The sequence below is a fragment of the Stomoxys calcitrans genome, chromosome 2 (assembly GCF_963082655.1).
Source record: "Stomoxys calcitrans chromosome 2, idStoCalc2.1, whole genome shotgun sequence".
Lineage (NCBI taxonomy): Eukaryota > Metazoa > Arthropoda > Insecta > Diptera > Muscidae > Stomoxys > Stomoxys calcitrans.
The window spans coordinates 135,174,809-135,196,384 of NC_081553.1; the positions used below are offsets into that span (position 1 = coordinate 135,174,809).

Here is a 21,576-nt window from a genome sequence, read left to right on the forward strand (position 1 = left end):
TAAAGTTCATTCTAAGCTTTATTAAAAATGCATTTACTTTCTTTTAAAAAATCCGCAATTACTTTTTGGACAACCCAATAAATATATATATATATATATATATATATATATATATATATATATATATATATATATATATATATATATATATATATATATATATATATATATATATATATATATATACTGGCAGTCGTCGAATTTTGAGAAAGATTGGCCAATTAATACGCTTGTAGTGGGCTTTAGAAGTGAAAATCAGGAGCTAAATCTAAACCGATTTCTATGCAATTTTTAAAATTTTATGTGGTGACTTCGAATATTGTTTGGTGCAAAAACAATTTTTGCATTTGTTTAGGAACGCATTTAAAGTTAAAAAAACATAAGCCAGAATGCGGGATTTCGGCTTTACATTTTCAGAACACGAAGGTATTTGAACTTTAAAGAAAACAATTGGCTATTTTGAAGAACACATTGCACCCATTTCAATTGACATATCTTACTCAAGCTTCACTTAAAATGCATTGTCACCAAATCATGCAACATAATGAAAATCGAATAACAAATGTCTTAGGTAAGGTAAGAGTGGCAGTCCTTTACAGACAATTTTAGGTCCATTGTGACAGACCAAGGCTTCTGGCGGGAATCGAACCGACGACCTCTGCACTGGTAACCCAAGCACGCTACCAACTTGGCTACTGGGGCGCCCAAATGTCTTAGTTAATCGCAAAATACGATCCCAATCGCGAGAAAAACGTCAACAAATAAAAATTAAAGGTCGAATATCCCCCAAAAACAGTAAAGATATTGAATACCTTAAAAGGAAATTTTTGTAGGGATTTTTAAGCATTGCACAGCAAAAAATAAGAATTTAGAAAATTGGACCACCGATGAAGATTTGGCAGAATCAACAATTTTTCGAAATGCTGAGGTCACTAACTTTAGAGCCCCGCAAAGATGTGACCGGGCCACTTAGGGAATTGAAATTTTGCGCATGATGTCGACAACAGCTTCGCGCTACCCATTTCATTACTCAAGGAGTTATCTCTATCCGTTTTCAAATGGCATATTATACCCTCCATCATAGGATGTTCGGTCGAAATATTGATGTGAGACCCTACAAGGTATATATATTTCTGATCGTTTTGGCGTTCTAAGTCGATTTAGCCATGTCCGTCTATCTGTCCGTCCGTCCGTCCATCTGTCGGTTGAAAGCACGCTACCTTTCGAAGGAGTAAAGCTGGGCGTTTAAATTTTTCACATTTCTTATTAGCGCTGGTTGGTTCCGATTGTAAATGGGCCAAATCGGTGTATGGTTTGGTATAGCTGCCATATAAACCTATTTTTGATCTTGACTTCTTCAGCCTCTAGAAAGAGCAATTCGTATCCGATTTAGCTAAAATTTTGGAGAGGTATCGGGAGAAAAGGAGAGAGGAGAAACGTCTATTCCGCAGAAAGAAAAAGGGAAGGGAAGAGACGTGAGTGCTAGCAAATTTAGAAGTACAGGAGTCAGAATGAAGTCCGAAAATTCTACCAAAGAATTAAGCATCAAATCGATGGCTTTGGCGCAGAGACAAAGAAGAAATCTTGTAACAGACACAGATAGCATGCTGAGGATATGGAAAGAACATTTTACCCAACTGCTAGTGTCCGACGTTGGCGGCGAATAGGATACTGCAGAACCAGTCAATGAGCCGACGGGTTAACCGCTGAACTGTTTAAGACCGGAGGCGACACGCTGATAAGGCGTATGCATCCGCTTATCTGCGCAATTTGGCTAGAAGAACGCATATCCGATGATTGGAACCTCAGCATACTATGTCCCGTACACAAAAAAGGAGCAAGACGGAATGTGCCAGCTACAGAGAAATAAGTCTCCTCCCCATCGCATACAAGATACTCTCTTTGAAAGATTAAAATCAAAAGTCAATGAGATAATTGGGCCCTATTAAGGCGGTTTTAGGCCTGGCAAATCCACCCTAGACCAGATATTCACATTGCGACAAAACCTGGAAAAGACCCGAGAAGGTCAAATCAACACCTACCATCTCTTTGTTGACTACAAAGCCGCTTTCGATACCACTTTACGTTCAAAGGTATTTCCAGCCACGTCTGAGTTTGGTATCCCTGCAAAATTAATAAGACTCTGCAGGATGACACTTGCTGATACGCGTTCCTCAGAAAGAAGGAATAGGAAAGCAGATGAGGCAGTGCTTGGAATATTTGAGAGAAAGATTCTTTGTAAAATATATGGACCTGTTTGCGTTAATGGAGAATATAATATATATACGACGTATGAACCACGAGCTGTATGACGACGATAGTATAGTTACACGTATCAAAATACAATGGCTGCATTGGCTAGGTCATGTTTCCAGAATGGATGAACCACCAAAGAAGTATTTTGAAGGCAAATATGGTGGTACATGCAAACCGGGAAGACCAAAAGCCCGTTGGAAAGATCAAGTGGTGGGAGACACCTCGAAGCTTGGTGTCAGAGATTTTAGAATGAGCGCAGAAGATCGGCGCTTGGAACGCAATTCTACGTTCGGCTAGTGGAACAAATGTTCTGTCATAGCTAAATAAAGTTTAAAGTTCATTGGTCCATAACCTGAAATAGCTTTAATAGCATGGCGAATTTTTTTTTCGATTCTTTCCCACTGTGCAACGCCTTGAAATTATTAAAATGCACTGAAGCCCCTTTTCGGACCGCAATATAGCAAATTATCGCATCTGGGGTGTGATAAGTTTAAGAGCTATTGTTGAGAAGCCCAAAACTTCTCTCAACAGATACATGCGAAGTTTATGTCAATGTGGGACTCAAATGAAAAGTATTAGGCAGTAGATTACAAATATATTTGGCATAAAACATTAGGTCCAAGTAACCCCAAATAGGCATATTAGCCGACCATGGATATATGGGACTCAAATGAAAGGTATTAGGAATTAGATTACGAATATGACATTAAAATGTGGCCGCTCCAGCCCCAAAACACCATCCAAAGGGTTCGTATTTACCGGCCATGGCAACATGGGGCTCAAATTTTAGGCATGGATTAAATGCAGCACGAATTTCATATCCATATTTGAGTCGAAATGTCTGAGATGCTATCCCTCCTATAATTAGAATATTTCCCTAAGGAAGAACATTACAACCAGTAACCGAGAAGGGCCAATCAATGAGTGCTTTCCGATTCAAGTTTAAACTCAATGATAAGGGACCTTTTTTATAGCCGAGTCCGAACGGCGTCCCGCAGAGAGACACCTCTTTAGGGAAAATTTTTTTAAATGACCATACAGCAAACATTTTGCTGTAACAGCAGAATGGAAACAAACCAATAGCGAGTGTTGCCATTTACTGGAGAATAGTGGCGTTCATTCGAAATTTGTATCAATAATAGCTAACACTGGAATGTTCCGCAATATTGCCAATGATTGGTATACTTACTTGTACTATTGCCTTTGTATCACTTCCATCTGTACGTCTTAAATCTTAAAATATTCTTCATCTAAATAGATATGCAGTTAAAAAATATAAAAACGACTTTGTACACTTCAACATTAAGTTACGAGTTGCGGACAATTCAATAGAAAAATCGACAGGGCAAAGATAATTACGCTGTGTGTTCAAATCATAACGAGAAAGTCTAAGGATAGATGTTACAATCCTGAGTATCATACGCGTGTAGAAATAGAAAATGGTTAAAAATAAACATCAACATCAAAAGAAGAGTGAATTGCTGGTATATATACAAGGATAAAATACCCTATGATGCCGCAAAGTAATTGTTGGAGATTGTTGACAGGAAGGAAATGCCAACAGGACTAGGGTGTATCCACAATTCATTATACTTTTAATTATCCTAGTGTATCTATAGAAAATCTTTTTTGTCTTTAAAGGATCTTCGTTTTTTTGTTCTCTTTTGGAGTTCCCCCCTTGGTCCGATATCGTCCTTTGAATTATATTTTTATCAGCTTTACTATGCACCAGGAGCCATTCCTGCCGTTCATTACTGATACATTTGTTTCTCTCTATCTAACCGAACTGCTCCCTTCCGCCCCCGGATGATGGTAAGACAAAGCGAACAGTCGCATTAATGCTACACTTTCACCACAGACTGCATTATTAATGACGTGGAAATGTCACGTGCTTCGGGTTTTGCAAAACCTCTTCCAATTGAGCACGAGAATCGTGGCTAAGGCCAACATTGTGGCATCTATACTCCATATTTAGTCTTTGTATACGAAAGGGGCGGTGGTGACAGTGGAATGGATATTTTAGTGGTGGTCTGCTATGTCACTGGCGATAATGATGCCAGTGCCACAAAACAAAAAATATTCAATAATGGACCTTCTAACATTCCATCATAGCAACCTCGATGCCATCAATGCAACATCCTTTGGCTCAGTGCATGGGTTGTGGTCGGAACAATAGCTGTGGGATCTATGCACGAGGATATACGGGGATATTCGAGAGTTATGATGATGAGCCGCAATGTATACATAGTCTCGTTGACATTCAACTGAAATGGCTAAAGCCATTGACATTTAAACAAAATATAAATTTGTAATATCGCTATCACAGATGACAAGGGTTATCAAATAAGCATAACAAATGGCAAAACTATGTACTATGGAATTAATTAGAGTGTTTAACCCAAAGTAGTATATGGCAATTTGGAATAGACACAATGTACGGTGGGGTATATTGCCCTCAAAATGGCGCTAGATCTATATCGGAAATTAAAAAAAAAACAACATCAATTTTGGATGCATGATAAAATATACTAAATTCGATGACAACATCCGACCAATCCCATGGCAGCCGGTTGAACGTACCGGACTGACCTGATGGAGTTCTTCGTCGGCAAGGGCTGCCGTCTCAGTGTATAACACACTGCAACAATAACAACAACAATATCAGACAACCCAGCAATATTAATCAATAACCTCGATTTGCTGCAATGAGAAACTTTCACACAAACTCCATTAAATAAAAAAATAGTTGAAGTCAAACAAATTTTTCCCCAAATTGCAAATTTCAACTTCAGACATTAATAACCTAAAAATATGTTGTTAAGCTGCAAAAGCGCCTCGGATTTTTTTTTAATTTTTTAAAATTAATCCAAACTTATTGAGATTCCATTGCAGGATATTTTCCGGCTTTAGACCATTGTTTAATGCAAAGAAGAGTATAGCAAAAAACATTTAAAAGTCAGCAAAAGCGTGTTGTTGCTAGAAGCATTTGACTGATTGTCCTGAACAAACGGGGTATAGGGTATTATAAGTTTGTGCATTTGTTTGCAACGCTAAGAAGGAGAAGAGCTAGACCCATTGATAAGTATACAGATAGTTTTCTAATCAGTCAATCTAAGTTTTATTAAAAATGCATTTACTTTCTTTTAAAAAATACATTGTATTTATCGCCGAATTTGCACTTACATATGTGGTCTTAGTAACAACAATTTTCAAACGATCTGTTCGAAGAAAGTCTTTTCAGATTTAGATATAGCTCTCATATACATATATCTATTGTCCGAATTTATAATTGTAGGATATGTACCTTTCCTTACTGGTTTCTATTTTTATACCCTCCACCATAGGATGGAGTTATACTAATTTCGTCATTCTGTTTGTAACTACTCGAAATATTTGTCTGAGATCCCATAAAGTATATAAATTCTTTATCGTCGCGACATTTTATGTCGATCTAGCCATGTCCGTCCGTCTGTCCGTCCATCCGTCCGTCTGTCCGTCCATCCGTCCGTCTGTCCGTCCATCCGTCCGTCTGTCCGTCCGCCTGTCTGTCGAAAGCACGCTAACTTCCGAAGGAGTAAAGCTAGCCGCTTGAAATTTTGCACAAATACTTCTTATTAGTGTAGGTCGGTTGGTATTGTAAATGGGCCATATCGGTCCATGTTTTGATATAGCTGCCATATAAACCGATCTTGGGTCTTGATTTCTTGAGCCTCTAGAGGGCGCAATTCTTATCCGATTGGAATGAAATTTTGCACGACGTATTTTGTTATGATATTCAACAACTGCGCCAAGTATGGTTCAAATCGATCCATAACCTGATATAGCTGCCATATAAACCGATCTGGGGACTTGATTTCTTGAACTTCTAGAGGGCGCAGTTAGTATTTTTTCAAAGATGCTGTTGGACGCAACGTTACGGTGAATGAACACATTTCGAACCGAACACTGATTTTGGTAATAAAATTCAATGATTTGCAAGCGTTGCTCGTTAGTAAGTCTATTCATGATGAAATGTCAAAGCATACTGAGCATCTTTCTCTTTGACACCATGTCTGAAATCCCACGTGATCTGTCAAATACTAATGCATGAAAATCCTAACCTCAAAAAAATCACCCTTTATTTTGAAAAATTGCATATTTGCGCCTGTTGCTTAACGAAATGTTTAAGCGACAGGGGCAAACTTCTCACAAATCATTAAGTGCTGTCCGATTCAAGTTTAAGCTAACTGAAGGAAGACGCCTTCTATTTATGGCCGAGTACGAGTCCCGTGCCGCTGTGCAACACCTATTGGAGGAAGCTTTTACATAGCATTGTACCTCACAAATGTCACCAGCAGTGCATAACATGTTCTCATCATGATTCGAACCCACATGTTTAACGTCATAGGCCGACATGCTTACCTCTGCGATCCGGTGGCCTTCTGATAAATTTTGAATGGTACCAAAATCCATTTCAGCCATAAATACATTTTGCACATGATCTCGTTAACATCTCTAACCAATCAATTTCAAAGAGTCATCGCCACCCTTTCTCAAACGGCATATCCCTTTGGCCCGGCACCCAAAACTGATTATCAACCACAGTCAAATGCGACATTTAATAAGGAAAACGTACTACACAGTGGCTGCATGGCTGCCTCAAAATCAGGTTTGTGGAGTCGAGAACCATAAATATATGTCTTTATAACCACCACCATAGGAAAGGGGGTATATTAGTCCTTCCGTTTGAAACATACCGAAATATCCATTTCCAGTAGGATACAAATTATATATATTTTTGACCGCCATAAAACCCTAAGACTCCGTCTGCCGTCCGTCCATCCACCTGTGTGTCCGTAAGTTGCCTTTAAAAATTAAGATATTGAGCTGAAATTTGGCACAGACCCGTATTTATACCCTACACCACTTAAGTGGTGCAGGGTGTTATAACTTAGTGCATTTGTTTGTAACACACAGAGGAAAGAGAGATAGACCCATTGATAAGTATACGGATCGACTCAGAATTATTTATTTCAATTTGTGTACAAAGTACAGATCGCAATTTTCATCAAATCGTTTTCAAATTTGGCACAGATGACTTTTTGGCCTAGAGATGAGGCCTATTAAAATTGGAAAAAATGCATCAGACTTGGATATAGCCGCCATATTCGTTTGATTGAAAGCCATCGTAGCGCAGAGGATAGCATATCCGCCTATGACGCTGAACGCCTGGCTTCGAACCATGGCGAGAACATCAGAAAAAAAATTGTCAGCGGTTGTTATGCCTACTAATGCTGGCGTAAGTTTCTGCGATATAATGCCATGCAAAAACTTTTCCCCAAAGTAGTGTCGCTCTGCGACCGGCCGTTCAGACTCGTCTACAAAAAGTAGACCCGTCATCATTGAGCATAAACTTGAATCGGACAGCACTCATTGATATGTGAGAAGTTTGCCTTTGGTCCTTAATGAATTGTTCGTGGGTAAATTTGCAATTTGTATTCGTTCGATTTGGACCAAATTGTAGTCATTTGGAACCCGATTCTGATGAAGTTTGGCACAAAAATTATGATTCTGATTATTATTGACATTGCATGCAAATTTTATAGAATTTTGTTCAGATTAAGATATTGCTTCCATATATATCTATCGCCCGATTTTCATTTCTTGAGCCATTGTAACAACATTTAGTAACTGATCTTCCCAAAATTTTGCACACCCTTCTCTTCCTCCCTCCCCTCGATGTCATTTACAAATATGGTCCGAGAAGATTAATACAACTCACTGTTTAAATATGGGCGAAATCGCACAAAAAACTTCGCCTTTTATGGATCCAAGATTCTAAATCGGTAAATGTATATGACAGCTGTATGCAAATATGATCCGATTTCTCCCGATAAGAAAGTTAACGTACGTACTGAAAAATAGGGGTTTATGGCAAATTTCAAAGCAATATGTAAACTTTAAAACGCTTGATTTCGACGGCCAATCGCATGGAAATTTTTATATCGTCTTTGAATTTTTTGAGGATCTTTGAATTCTATGGGGATCGTTTTTGAATTATTGATCCATGTTGCTCTTCGAGTAAGATTGCAATTTAGACACTTTCTCTAAGAGTTTGGTATCATGCAACATTTCCTATTTCGTAACTCTTTATATACACCATCGATTCATTTGCATTTCGATGTCCATTATCTGCATACAACCGTTTGCCATTAATCTACGTTCAGTGAGGTATTGCTAGCTAGCATTGGGATCAAACCCACCACCACCACATACAACGTTTGTCAATTCCAATGCCAACTTCACCATTAGAATGTACAACTGATGATGTTGTAACTACTAACTGGGTATGACTCGTGCCCAGAAACTAGAAAACCACTTCGACCACATTAGCAAAGTTATATTGCTGTTATGGATTAAAATTGCAATACTCTTGGAATCGATGGTTTCCATGCATGACTTTATCAAACTTTATGTGTTACCAGCAAAACGGGCAAACAAATAGTCTTTAAAAGGACATACTAGTATTACAATGGACAAGCAAGCACCACTTACTAGGAGTTATAGAAGAAAAGTTAAAGGTTTGAAAAGTTCTAATCATTGTTGATCTTTGTCAGTCACGATAAGTTAGGATTGCATAATAAAAGTTATATTTTAATATATCAGTACATGTGAAAGGTTTCTGTTAAGTTCGAATTTTTAAAAGTTTCGTGCTTTTCTCTTAGCAGCATACACTCAGAATAATTAAAAAAATAAAGCAAAAAGTTTACTAAAACAATAAAAAGATTGCTGAAAATGGGAGGGCAATCATAATCTGACAGCAATCATTATCTGATCTTTTAGACGGTAAAATGGCGATTGTAGCCTTAAAACGTCAACAATTCTTAAAAAACTTGTTTATTATATTTTATTTTTTAAATTTTTCACTATGCAATTTTATAAAATTACAATTTTATTATTTTCTTATGATTTCAAATACCAGCAGACAAAATATCTACTAAAATCATATTTATGTTCTTAACCTACTAAATTTGCCAAATATGTACACTGACATTCAGAAAATGTCAATTAGGTGTTTGCAAAAAAGTGTTTTCTTAATGGTTTAAAAATTTTACCATGATTTTTCAAACATCTTACAGCTCGAGATCATATTCAATGCGTTCAATTCAAAGAATAGCATAGCAAAGTTGAGCAAGTTGTGTGTTGTTATTCAAAACACTTTGACAGGCTAGTGTATCATGATTTCTGTTACGCCATGTAACTTAATCAGCATTGAGTACGGTGAAGAGAAAGCTTTTGAAGCAGGGCTCAATTATTCCTCCAAATTTCCTAAGCGATTTGGGCAAATTAAAAGTAGTCGGAAGTAGAATACTAAACGCATATAAAAATTTGGGGCCAAGTGCCGTCCCACTTCAAAAGACACCCCAAGCGGATATGTAAGCCAATTCGGACAATATGGGATTCAAACAAACGGTACTTAAGAGTAGAATACGAAAAGTTTGGATTCCCAGGTGAGCCGGCTATCCCAAAACTATGTCCTAAATTGACATGCACACCGAACGAGACAATATGGAACTCAAACTAAAGGTATTAAAGAGTATAACGATTGATAAAGGGGGAGCGGACCCTCCTCCTAAACGCAATTTTCAAAAAACACCAGATCTAGTGGGTTGGTGGACTGATTTAAGCGAAATATGGACGCAAATGTAGGATGACTGGGACAATATGAGATTCAAACGAAAGGTACTTGAAATTAGAATATGAAACTTATATAAACATTTGGGGTACTTTCCAGTCGGGTCGACCTACCCCAAAATGATGCCCCAAATAGACATGTACACCGAACGGGACAATATGGGACTCAAACGAAAGATGTTTGAGAGAAAAATACGAATCTAATTAAGGGAGATTTTTTGAGAGCTTTAGAAATATTAAAAAAAAAACTTAAAATTTTAAAATGCATGAAATCTTTATTTGAGTCGATAGTACCGTCCATACAATTTAATGTTTAAGGACTATTTCATGCAAATTATTTTCCGTTGCTGCGCCCTAAATCTCTCGCCTTCCAATAAGTCCATTGTTACGCAAATCAAGCTCTTGCATTTTAGGCAAAAATGGATATCATTTCGCAAAGTACGGACCAATGATGTCACCAGCCCATAAACCGCACCTTTGTGACTTTTTCTGGATGCATTGTTAGTTCTTGCAATACTTCTGGCTGATCTTCACTCCAAAATCGACAATTTTGCTTATTTACGTACCCATTGAGCCAAAAATGGGCTTTGACGCTCAATGGAAGAAGCGCGCGATGAACTTTCTTAACAGAGCTCGCATTTTGATAATAAAATTCAATAATTTTCAAGCGTTGTTTGTTTGTAAGACGATTCGTGGTTAAATTATATAACAAACTGAAGATGCTTAAATGTGAAACAAAACACGAAACATGCGTCGGCTGTTAAATCCAGTGTTTCCAAAAAGATAATAGCTAAAAAATCACCATTTATTTAAAGCCCATATTGCCATTGGCCTCAAAATTGGATATCAAATTCGTTTTCTAATCTCATTTAAACTCCTTATTGCAAAAGTCAGCAAATATGTCTAGTTTGGGGTATTGGCTCAAAAAACTATAAAAATTTAGTTACATTTAGCTCTTTAGTTACAAGAGTTACAAATTGTCTTGGTGAGCAAATATGTCCTATTTGGGGGATGTTATGGTGGTGGGACGTCCCCTAGACAGTTGGTCCCTAATGTTGATATCAGATACGTGGTCTACTTCCAAATGGCATTAACTTGAGCTCCATATTTCCATAGTCGGAAAACATGACCGGCTTGAGGGGTGTTTTGGGAGATGGGCGCCCACTCAGTGAGTTGGCCTTGAAAATATATATCGGATTCGTGTTATACTCTAAAAACACTCTTATTTGAGCCTCATATTGCAATAGTCAGCAAATACGTCCTATTTGGGTGGTGTTGTGGGGGTGGAGTGGCCCCATAGACACTTTTCCCGAATATTGATATCAAATTCGTGCTTTACTCCCAAAGACCTTTCATTTGAGCCCCATATTGCTATGGTCGTAAATTTGTCCCCTTTGGGGGAGGTTTTTGGGGAGAGGCGGCCTCCCAAACACTTGGTCCCATATTTGGATATCAGATTTGAATTCTACACTCAAATACCTTTTATTGAAGACCCACATTCCCATGGTCAGTTAAGTTAAGTCCTGTTTGGGTGGTATTTTGGAGAAGGGGTGGACCCCCAGAAATGTGATCCCACATTTGGATATCAAACACCCCTAAATCGGACATATTTACCGACCATGACAATATGGGACTCAAATGAAAGGCATTAACGAGTATACTACGAAGCAGGTATAAATATCATGAACCAAGTGTCTGGTCCCGATCATGTCTGGTAGGATGATCGGGATAATATGGGACACTAATAATAGGTCGCTGACAGTAGATTAAAAAAAAAAGTAGGACTTCGATAGAGGTCTTTCACTCTTATATTTTAGTGAAATTGAGACTGGAACAGGACCTGTGGATCTTTTAATATGTTACGAAACAAATTTCACAAAACATAGCCCACATGTCTTGATCATCTATAAATTATTTAAAGAATATTCTATTTTCAAAACGCCATTCAATGGTGTAGTGAAACGCACTGGGTAAGCAAGTATTTTATATTTAAATAGATCTTTGTCTTCTTCTGTATCTATTAAAAATTTTGGAAAATGTGGAAGGTACATAAATTGATTCGGAGGCTATATGTATAAAGGTAATGTCTATATCTTCTCTATTTTGGTGTTGCAAGAAAATGCACAAAGTTACAATACCCTACCCTATCGTCGTCGACACTTACCAGCTTCATCTATGACTTCTTTAGTACACACTCGCAAAAAACAATGTAACTATTTCAGAGCTTCAATTCAAATTTACCATGTTTCCAGGGAGTCCAGTCTTACAATAGAACTACGCTAATATTGTAGCAATTTACAAGCGAAATTATTTTCTCTTTTAGTCTTTAGTCTTTTATATGTGTACATATGTTCTCGCAATGGCTTCCTTTGATAGATGTTTGTAAACTGGCTACCTGTATCTATACGATAGAACACAAAATAGTGCTGCCTTTTGTTGCAAAAAGAAACGGAAACTTGAAGTTTCGCAATTTGCGTGCATTCCTTTCAAGGACCTTGCTGGCGTAAAACAAGAGACATAATAATGAAAAGCCACAGCAACCGCCCGCCCAACCAACCGACAAACTAACCGACTTACCCACCACAACAACAGTCAATGCTAACAGGTGATGAAAAACAACCAAGGCTACAAAACGAAATCCAAAAGCTTGGGAAGAGGGTCGAAAACAAAGAACGTAAACAACAAAAGCACAGTGATAATCAAATAAAGCAAAAACAAAATCATATTTCGAAATAAAGGATAACAACAAAAATATTGTTTATGAATATCCAAGCGCATAGCCAGCCAGCCAGCCATCAAACACCAGGAACCAGCGAGCCGCACAGCCATTAAGCCAACCAGCCGACCGAGCGACCACCGGCCACGGAGAGACAGGCAGGACAATAATAACTATTTGTGTACACAATACTCAAGGACAACAAGCAGCATAGACAAAATGAACTCTTGCTAAGAGAGAGCACTGGCAGCGAGAGAGCGGGAGAGAGCGAGCAAATGAACTTACGACGGATAACAGAGAGTTGACATTTTATCCGTCTGCAAAGCGCCGAAGCAATCCTAGCCGGGAGAAATGAACACCCACCAGTGCTACTGATGTAACTGGGAACAATCCCAAGCAAAAGGAATGCAACAATGTTATTGTAAGTTGGCCTGTCACCAACATATACGGGAGATACACGGTGCTCCACAAAACAAAAACGGATTTGAGTATATTTAAACTGGTCCCAAAGAGGCTGAACATTTAGTCTTCAGCTAAATGTACAACCGTCAGCACCGCATGTCAACGCTATAGAACGCGTGAAAAACTTTCTCCATTAAAAAAATTCCTTCACAAAAGGAATAACGAAGTATCCGCTTTCAAAGCTACCGTTTTCATTTTTCTTCGAAACAAGAAAAGAGAGAGACTCTTAAGTGTTGTATTCAAATCACAAAAATATCAAACCAATTAAAAAATACAAAAATTCTCAAAGGAAAAGTGAAAAGTTTTATTTAAGGAACTAGCACCACAAATTAATTGAAAAATAAACAAGAAAATAATTAATCGAAAAAGTCTGCAACGGCAACAGCAACAGTGATTAAACAACATTTAAGTGTGGCATAGCCGAGCGGCGTAATATAATCTAAAAGTAATTAATCCTCTAACATAGCATATTTTTGATATTTTCTTAAAATTTATGGCATACTTTTAGGATGTCTCATCAGCATCAAGAAAATTACTTAAGAGATTTACATTCTTAAAGGTGTGTTCAGTGTGTGTGTTCGAATGCGTATGTGTGTGAGTGTGTGTGTGTGTGTTTGTTTATGGGTGAATGTTCTTGTTTCGTGGGCATTCGCGCACAGAGTACTATTCTTGTGTAAAGGAATGTTCTTTCCTTAGCCGGCAAAAGAAAGCAACACACAAGAGAAAATAACAAAGAAAAACAAATTGCTTGGGGAATTAATGGCAGACCGACAACTTTGCATAAATCCCCAAAAGTAGGCTTTGATTTTGTGAAATCTTTGTGTTAATTCAATAGGGTTGCACATTAAAAAAAAAAAAAAAAAACAAAAACAATATTGCAAAGGAAACAAGGCACCGCAAAAAATATCAAACGAAATAACGTCAACAAATTAAATATTCTTTTGCAAGTGAATATGGCTAATTTATACAAATTCTCAGAAACAACGAAGCAACAATCATAAAACCATAACAATATTAAGACAATCCCATTTGAGGGAAAACAGAGTGTGACGGCTTCGTTAAGACAAAGTGTTAACGTGTTTTGCCACACATCTTCACTTTCATCAAGTTCAGTGTTGACTCTTTTCGAGAAATCTTAAACGGGATTATTTTAAATGCATGAATAATTACGTTTGTCATTAATTTTTTTAGTCAGCAGCAGACATGGCATGAAGACAAGACTTTGAAAGTACACAAATACCAATTTAAAAGTATTTTGAACAATTTTGCCAGCATTGTCTTAAGAAATTGGTAAGAAATTGAACATTTTGAAATAACTTTAACTAAACTTGGAGTTTTTGCAATTTTAAGGAGCACAAATATCTCCTTCCGATATCAGTTAAGTAAATAAAATAGCCAAAAATTACTGCAAATCTGGACTAGTGATCGTCTCTGAAAACTTCTAAACTTTTACCTAATACCCGCTATTGGGCTACAATGACTCTTTAGAGTTTCGTTTTATAGCATGGTATTTCTTTAAATGAACAAAAAGCTAGGAATTTGTACACAAAAACATGCCAAATAGGTGGCTTTATGTCTACAAATTGTGTTTGAAGCACTTTTTGCTAATTGCATTAGTTTTCGTCCTGTGGCCAATAAAGACATGTGTGTCAAATTTCAATGTAATTGAATAATAAATGTGACTTGTACATCGATCAGAAAAATACGTTGTTTGCAGACATTCGGATAGATCGACTCACGCACGTACGTATTTTGTGTATCCTGACACTTACCGGGAATATGCTGGTTCGATTAGAAAATTAAGGTTCATTGAAGTATGAACACTTTATTGATCCTTTTTAGATCAATCTTGACTTGTCAAGTAATCGAACAACTCAAAATGCTACATTTTCAACTCAAGAAATTATGGGTTTAGTTAATGGGTCCATTAGGGATTGCGGTTGGTTGCCTACGGAAAAATTTGATAGAAAAATTTCCGTTTCCATACCGAGGAAAGGAAAGTTGATATGATCAGACCTTATTATAACTGGTGTTATATAAAATTGGTTCTTGGGATACAATTTGATATAATTTGATACAATTTTATCTCAAATTAGTCCCTGCCCGAATAAGAAAATTGATATGGTAGGATCCAATTATATCTGTCATCGGATATAATTGGATCACTTTATATCTAATAAAATAAAATTTGATCTCAAATCTGTCACTAGTTTCCAACAATTTTACTAGGGAGATACACATTCAATTATATTTTATGATATCTAATTGAATCAGATTATATAGAATTCCATATTTTATTGGATCTTGGGCTATATGTACGGTTTTTACGAATACAAAGCAGAAAAAAAGATTTGAAGCCATATCTGTGCGGTGTTTGATTTGGCTGTGTGAGAGCATTAGTGAACTCTGCGTTCAAAATTTCAGCTTAATCGCCAATTTTTAACATGTTAACTCCTGAATTTATAAGAGGGATCCAGGTAGAGTTGCTCTCGCTTGGCTTGTGATACTCAAAATAACATAACGATGTCGACAACTCTCTAACAGGAATATTCGACAGGTTCAGAGAACATGTTGTCTCGGCTAGGCGAGGCGATGAGAACTAATAAATCGATTCATTACGGCACGGGGAGTCTTTGAGCACCACTCAGGTTGGAACTCTAAGCTCCGATTTGTGTGATTTGCAACTGCAGTCGCGGACATCCAGCTATATCGAGTGGAGTTTCTCAGTGAGAGGCCGCCCGGCAACGGCTCTTGCTTAAATACTGACTGCCTGTGATACTCGATATTAGAAGGCGAGTATTTGCCGACTTTAAATAAGTAATGGCTATAACGTTCCCGCGGCGATCGGTCGTACAAACTTGCTCAACTATGAAGCTTGAGGAGCACCACTAACAAATGTATCGACAACAACAACAATAGTTGTAATGGAGTGCGAAATACTTTGTCAACTAGGCACCTATACTAAGAACCCAGAGACCGAGTGCTGTTTTCTCTTGCTGACTATAGCAAGAATGCGTCAGATAGCACGATTTGAAGGACAGATTGTGCAGTGAGTAACGGATTTTAGGGGATAACGACCAAGGTGGTAGAGTGTAAGGAAGCAATTGATGCCTTCTCTAAACTTGACATTATAGTAATATTTCAAAAAGTCTTACAAACTAGTGCCAATAACTTAAGATGGTGTAGTGTTGATGCAAGAACGCCGAGGGCGAATGTTTTATGAACAGTAAGTAGTCGAATAGGGAGATAACAATCAAGATGGTGAAGTACTGCACTACCTTGCACTTTTTACCTTCCCTGAACATGGCAAAATCCACATCGACTTGGTTCCGGGCTATAGCGGAGTAAAGGGGAATGAAAGGGTAGACGTCTTGCCCGTAGGAGTCAGAGGGCTGCTATCAATAAACTTGATGAATGTGAAGCCTCTCAAGGTAATACAAGTTGAGGGGCGCGGGCAACGTACAGTGGAACCCACATAGGGCATAAATAGAAATACGATTAGGGAATTGCCTTTTCATATTAAGAGTGCATAGCAAGACGATAACTGGCTTAGATGTATCTCCATAATGGCACAAGACGTGTTAATATCCAAACGCTTTTAGAAAAATCTTAAAACTAGCACCAATAATTTAAAAGACAAATAAATTATTTTCTATTTTTATTGGCCTATTGCAGAGAACACTTCCCTGTCGAATAGCAATCAACCACTCCTGTTAATCGAAAATGTACTTAGCATCATGCCGCAGATATTTTTTTTCGAATTTGTAGAGTTAAAAGGTTTCTTGAGAATCTCGACGTAAATAAATCCCCTGGCCCGAATGGCGTATCAACACTTGTCTTGCGCAAGTGTTCTACGAAGATTGCTCGTCCATTAAGCAACCTATTCAACCGTATGGAGCCTTCCCGGCGCCCGGCCAATTGTGACATTCTCCGCTCTCTCTAAGGTTATGGGGAGCACGGTTATTCACCAACTTGTGAGCTATTTAGAGTCTAATGGCCCTCTTAGCGACCAACAGTATGGGTTCCGTAGAAATCGCTCTACGGACGACCTCATGTCAATTCTGTCGGAACGTTGGAGTCGCACAATTCACTAGTTTTGTGAGAGTAAGGTTGTGGTTTTGGATATCTCCTAGGCATTTTATAGGGTCTGCCACGGTGCACTACTATCAACGTTTGTCGCATTTGGTGTTGGAAATGACTTTGTTCGATTTATTTCGAGCTTTCTCGGAGATCGCAGTATACGAGTAGTCATAGATGTGTTCTCATTCAATGAGCATAAATTGACCGCAGGTATACCCCAGGGTTCTGTCCTTTCTCCATCTTTTTTTCTTACTTTCATCAACAATCTGTTGAGTAAGATAGCGAAACCGATCTACTCATTTGCGGATGATACGAATCTATGTCACTCGTACTCATTCGACCACAGGCCGATTCTTCGAGAGGTTGAGGACTAGAGGCGGTCTACGGACGATACACTCTACCAGGATTTCTGAGTGGGGTCGAATGAATCGATTCGATTTTAATGCACGAAGACTCTGTGATGTTGTTTTGTCACACAAACGATTCGCTGACCCTTTACGATCATCTCTGTCTATCAACGGTATATATGTTGAGCAATCAGAAGTTCTTGATAATCTGGGCATGCAAATACAATGTAATGCCCGTTGGGCTGAACATGCATTCGTAGTGTCGAAAGAAGCATTCAAGTACTTAGGCTTCCTTAAACGGTCCAAAAATTACTTCACTCCTTCTAATCTTCTTAACATCCGTACCACTTTCATAATGCCGAAAATGGAGTACAACTCACACGTAGGGGCTGGAGCTTCAAAATCATCCTTGGAGCTACTGGACCCTGTGCAGAGGAGAGCGATGGCGTTGATTAGAGACAGTAGAGTATCCAACTTCTATCGGAGTTTTCATGATGTGTGTTCATCTGATATTCGTCTTCTTGTTTCTAAAGTAAGGATGCTTAGCAAATATACTAGAAGTTCTAGGAACTCATAACCGTTCATAGTTGTTTGGCCAGCGGACCCGAAAATTCGCCCGAATCGTTCGTTTTTGGAATCGACTTCCTGCTAATGTTTTTCCCAACCACTATCACATCCAGAGATTTAAGACAAATGTCAATAAACACTACATCCTTTCCGACTTCTAAAATGTTCCGCTAGCATCGCTTCTTTTCAACTAATGTTATTTCATAAACATTCGAATTCGCGAATGTCTTATTGCTTAACTGTAAACTAATTTTACTTATTCGAACTACGCCTAAAGGGTGGTAATTTTATCGTCTTTTCACATGAAGAACTGTCGTTGTTTTACGCTTAAGCTGCTATCACACTATATGTTAATTTAATTTGGAGTTGCTTTCATCTGACTAAGAACAATACAATTGATTTCTTTACCTTGCTTAACTGAAAACTATGGATAAGTAAAGCATAATAGACGAATAATCAGCGATTTACTTGTCTCTCTAAACGACATGTGTTTAAGTTATACGTAAGGGCGAGTTATGACGGTATAGAGTAAAAAATGGTATTTCTTGGCTGCAAAAAGAAGATTTTAACTTGCTTTTAATACCATTTTGTGTTTCCAACTATTTTTTTCATCTTTTTTATTTTGATTAAACAGCGACCGCCATGGTGGACCCCCGAGCTGGTTGGTCTAAGGAAGGACTGCAGAAAACTCTTCAACAGAGCAAAAGCCACAAGAGCACCACACGATTGGGACATCTATAAGGCTGAGCCAAGAAAATATAAGGGCGAGCTGAGAAAGGCTCGGAGCAAATCCTAAATGGAATTCTGCAGCTCCGTGAAAGATACATCTGAGGACTCTAGGCTAAGGAAAATTCGGTTCTCGAGACCCTGCCACACGAAGTCGATAGATTTTCGTCCTATTGGTCTGTCGTTCTTTATGCTGAAAACTCTTGAGAGGTTGATGGAAATATATCTTAGGGCAAAGATCCCTTGATATCGCTTGTAGCGGCAGCAGCATGTATATAGTAAAGGCAAATCCACTGAAATAGCCCTTCACGACCTATTCGGCTACATAAAGAGTTCGCTCACTGTCAAGGAATCAAGGCATCAACTCTACCGTAAGAAAGCTCATTAATAACTTACTTACTAAAAGATGCATTACGGCAGACTTGGGATCTGTGGATCTACAAAACTGGGTTATCTCAAGGAGGTGTACTGTCTCCTCTACATTGGAATATAGCCATTAACAATATATTATTGTCTCTGGAAGAGACGACGTGGCAATTGCGGTTAGGGGAAAGTTTCCCAGCACTCTAAGAGATTTACTTCAGGAAGCTCTACGCGAAACAGCAAAGTGGGCTACCGAAAGTGGTCTAGGTATAAATCCGTGCAATACAGAAGTAGTTCTTTTCAGCAGGAGATACAAGTTGCCTACTGTGGAACCTGTACAAATACAACATTTTGGAAAGGGCAAGAAAGGCCATTCTTGCCCTATACACTTGCAAAATGGCCATTGGCAAAAGTTTGGGGTTTTAACCACGTGTCATGCATTGGGTATATACTGCAGTTGTCAGACTTATAATTCTATATGGTGTTGTGGTCTGGTGGACGGCGCTTCAAAAGTCCACTAACTGCTCAATACTTAACCGGATCCAAAGGATAGCTTGTTTGTGCATCACAGCCGCACTGAGGACGACACCATCTGATGCATTGAATTTAATGCTACATCTTATGCCTCTGTACATTGTGGCTAGACAAATTGCTGCGATCACTGCCGGGAGGTTAAGGAAGCTTTCTCATTGGTCACGTGACGGCTACGGACACTGTGTTATCCATGATACAATTACCTGAGTCGCTTTTTGATAAAAATTACTGTACCACTATTCCTGATAGAACCAATTGGAACTACGATATCCCTGGTAACAGAAGTTACATGGACTTCTATACGGATGATTCCAATCTAAACGACCAGGTGGGCTTTGGGGTGTACTCTAAAGATCTAGAACTGGTCATATCAAAAAGGTTACCCCACCACTGCAGTGTGTATCAAGCAGAGATTCTTGCAATTAAGGAAGTGGTGGAATGGCTAAGATATAATATCATTTACGATTGGCATAAATATCTTCTCATACAGCCAGGCAGCCATTAAATCCCTAGAGAACATGTTTCTAAACACAAAAACCGCCCTCGACTGTCGCAGATCTCGCAACGACATGGCTGAACAGTTCAAAATCCACCTGTTCTGGGTGCCGGGGCGAGCGAGACTGGGATCTACCCTACACATTCCAGGGATACTGGAATCTGTGGGTATGCCTCTAGCGACATGTAAGCTAATCTTTCAGGACCAGGCCCGAAAGTCAACGAATGATAGATGGTCACAAAGAGGAGGCTGTGCTACTGCGCTTTTTAAAGCGATCTGCATGGTTCGACGGCAGGAACTAGAAGGCATATTCATTCTTCCTGTTCCTGTGGTATCACAATGGTCGAAAACGTCTAAGTGAGTCTGATGGCAGACTGCCAAACATAAACAGATATATTTTTCTTTATGTATTTACGACATAGGTAGTTTTTTTGTCAGTTTATCTTTTTTTCAACTTCATAATTTAAAAAAAAAGTAAAGGACATTGCATTCAAATATTCGGTTTGCGTAACAACCGCTGTTATTGCAACGAGCCGCAAGTATATAAGCTGTTGTAAATCAGTTTGTACTTATTTAACATACATTTAACTGTTAAAATTTGCCTAACGATTCTCAATAGTTGAGTTGCTGTAGAGGATTTATGAATGCCGTTGTGTAATCATTCGCTTTATCATATTGGTAGATTTGCTGTATTGAAACTATTTGATCGATAACTTTATAATCCTTGCAGCCTCAACCTTTTCCCAATAATATGCCCAAGGAAATTAACTAAATTTGAACTTCTATTTTAACCTAATCAAGTAATGGAGTGATTGTTGTACACTCCTACAATAGGCATTAATCAATCAAAAACAAGTCGATGAGACTGCTTTCCTTAGCTAAGATTGATTTGGGTCATGTGTGCATAGTCAACCACTAGTTAGAGCAGAAATATATTTAGCTTTGCTTGATCTCTAAGTGAAAACAGCAGATATGACAATCCAAAGAAAATGATTGAACAAATCAATACTTTTGATGTGTGTTTAGGTATAGTGGTTTTTGGCGGCAGTCTGCATGTCTTTCAGTTTCTTTCGTCAACAACATTCCAAGATGTCGTAAAAATCTTGTAGTCTGCGAATGATCAACTAGGTAGGTATATTAAACAAGTTTCCACAGATATAAATATATACAGTATAACTTTTTCGCAGTCATAGGGTCACACGTAGCTTCCAATTTTTCAAAAAAAAAATAATTTCTATAAACTCATCATGTCTAATCGAAAAAATTTTTGCAGGTATATCTGTTTTTAGACAAAATGAAAGGTTATATTTTGTCAAAATTTGGCAATAGAATGATAAATGAAAATGAAATGAAAA

The 21,576-nt window shown here is 38.1% G+C and overlaps 2 protein-coding genes across 4 annotated transcripts in view; one reads left to right on the forward strand and one right to left on the reverse strand.

Moving 5' to 3' along the window:
- Positions 1-21,576, reverse strand: part of LOC106082285 (protein timeless homolog) — a 960,087-nt gene that overhangs the window by 192,338 nt on the left and 746,173 nt on the right. The window lies entirely within an intron of this gene.
- LOC106082284 (uncharacterized) overlaps positions 13,117-21,576 on the forward strand; it is a 290,022-nt gene continuing 281,562 nt past the window's right edge. For 2 of the 3 annotated variants that reach the window (XM_013244679.2, XM_059362474.1), the window contains exon 1: positions 13,117-13,553. The gene's annotated coding sequence lies outside the window, so the exon portion shown is untranslated. Of the gene's footprint in view, positions 13,554-14,299; positions 14,399-21,576 lie in introns of all 3 variants that reach the window. The other variant, XM_059362475.1, reaches the window with a different exon arrangement.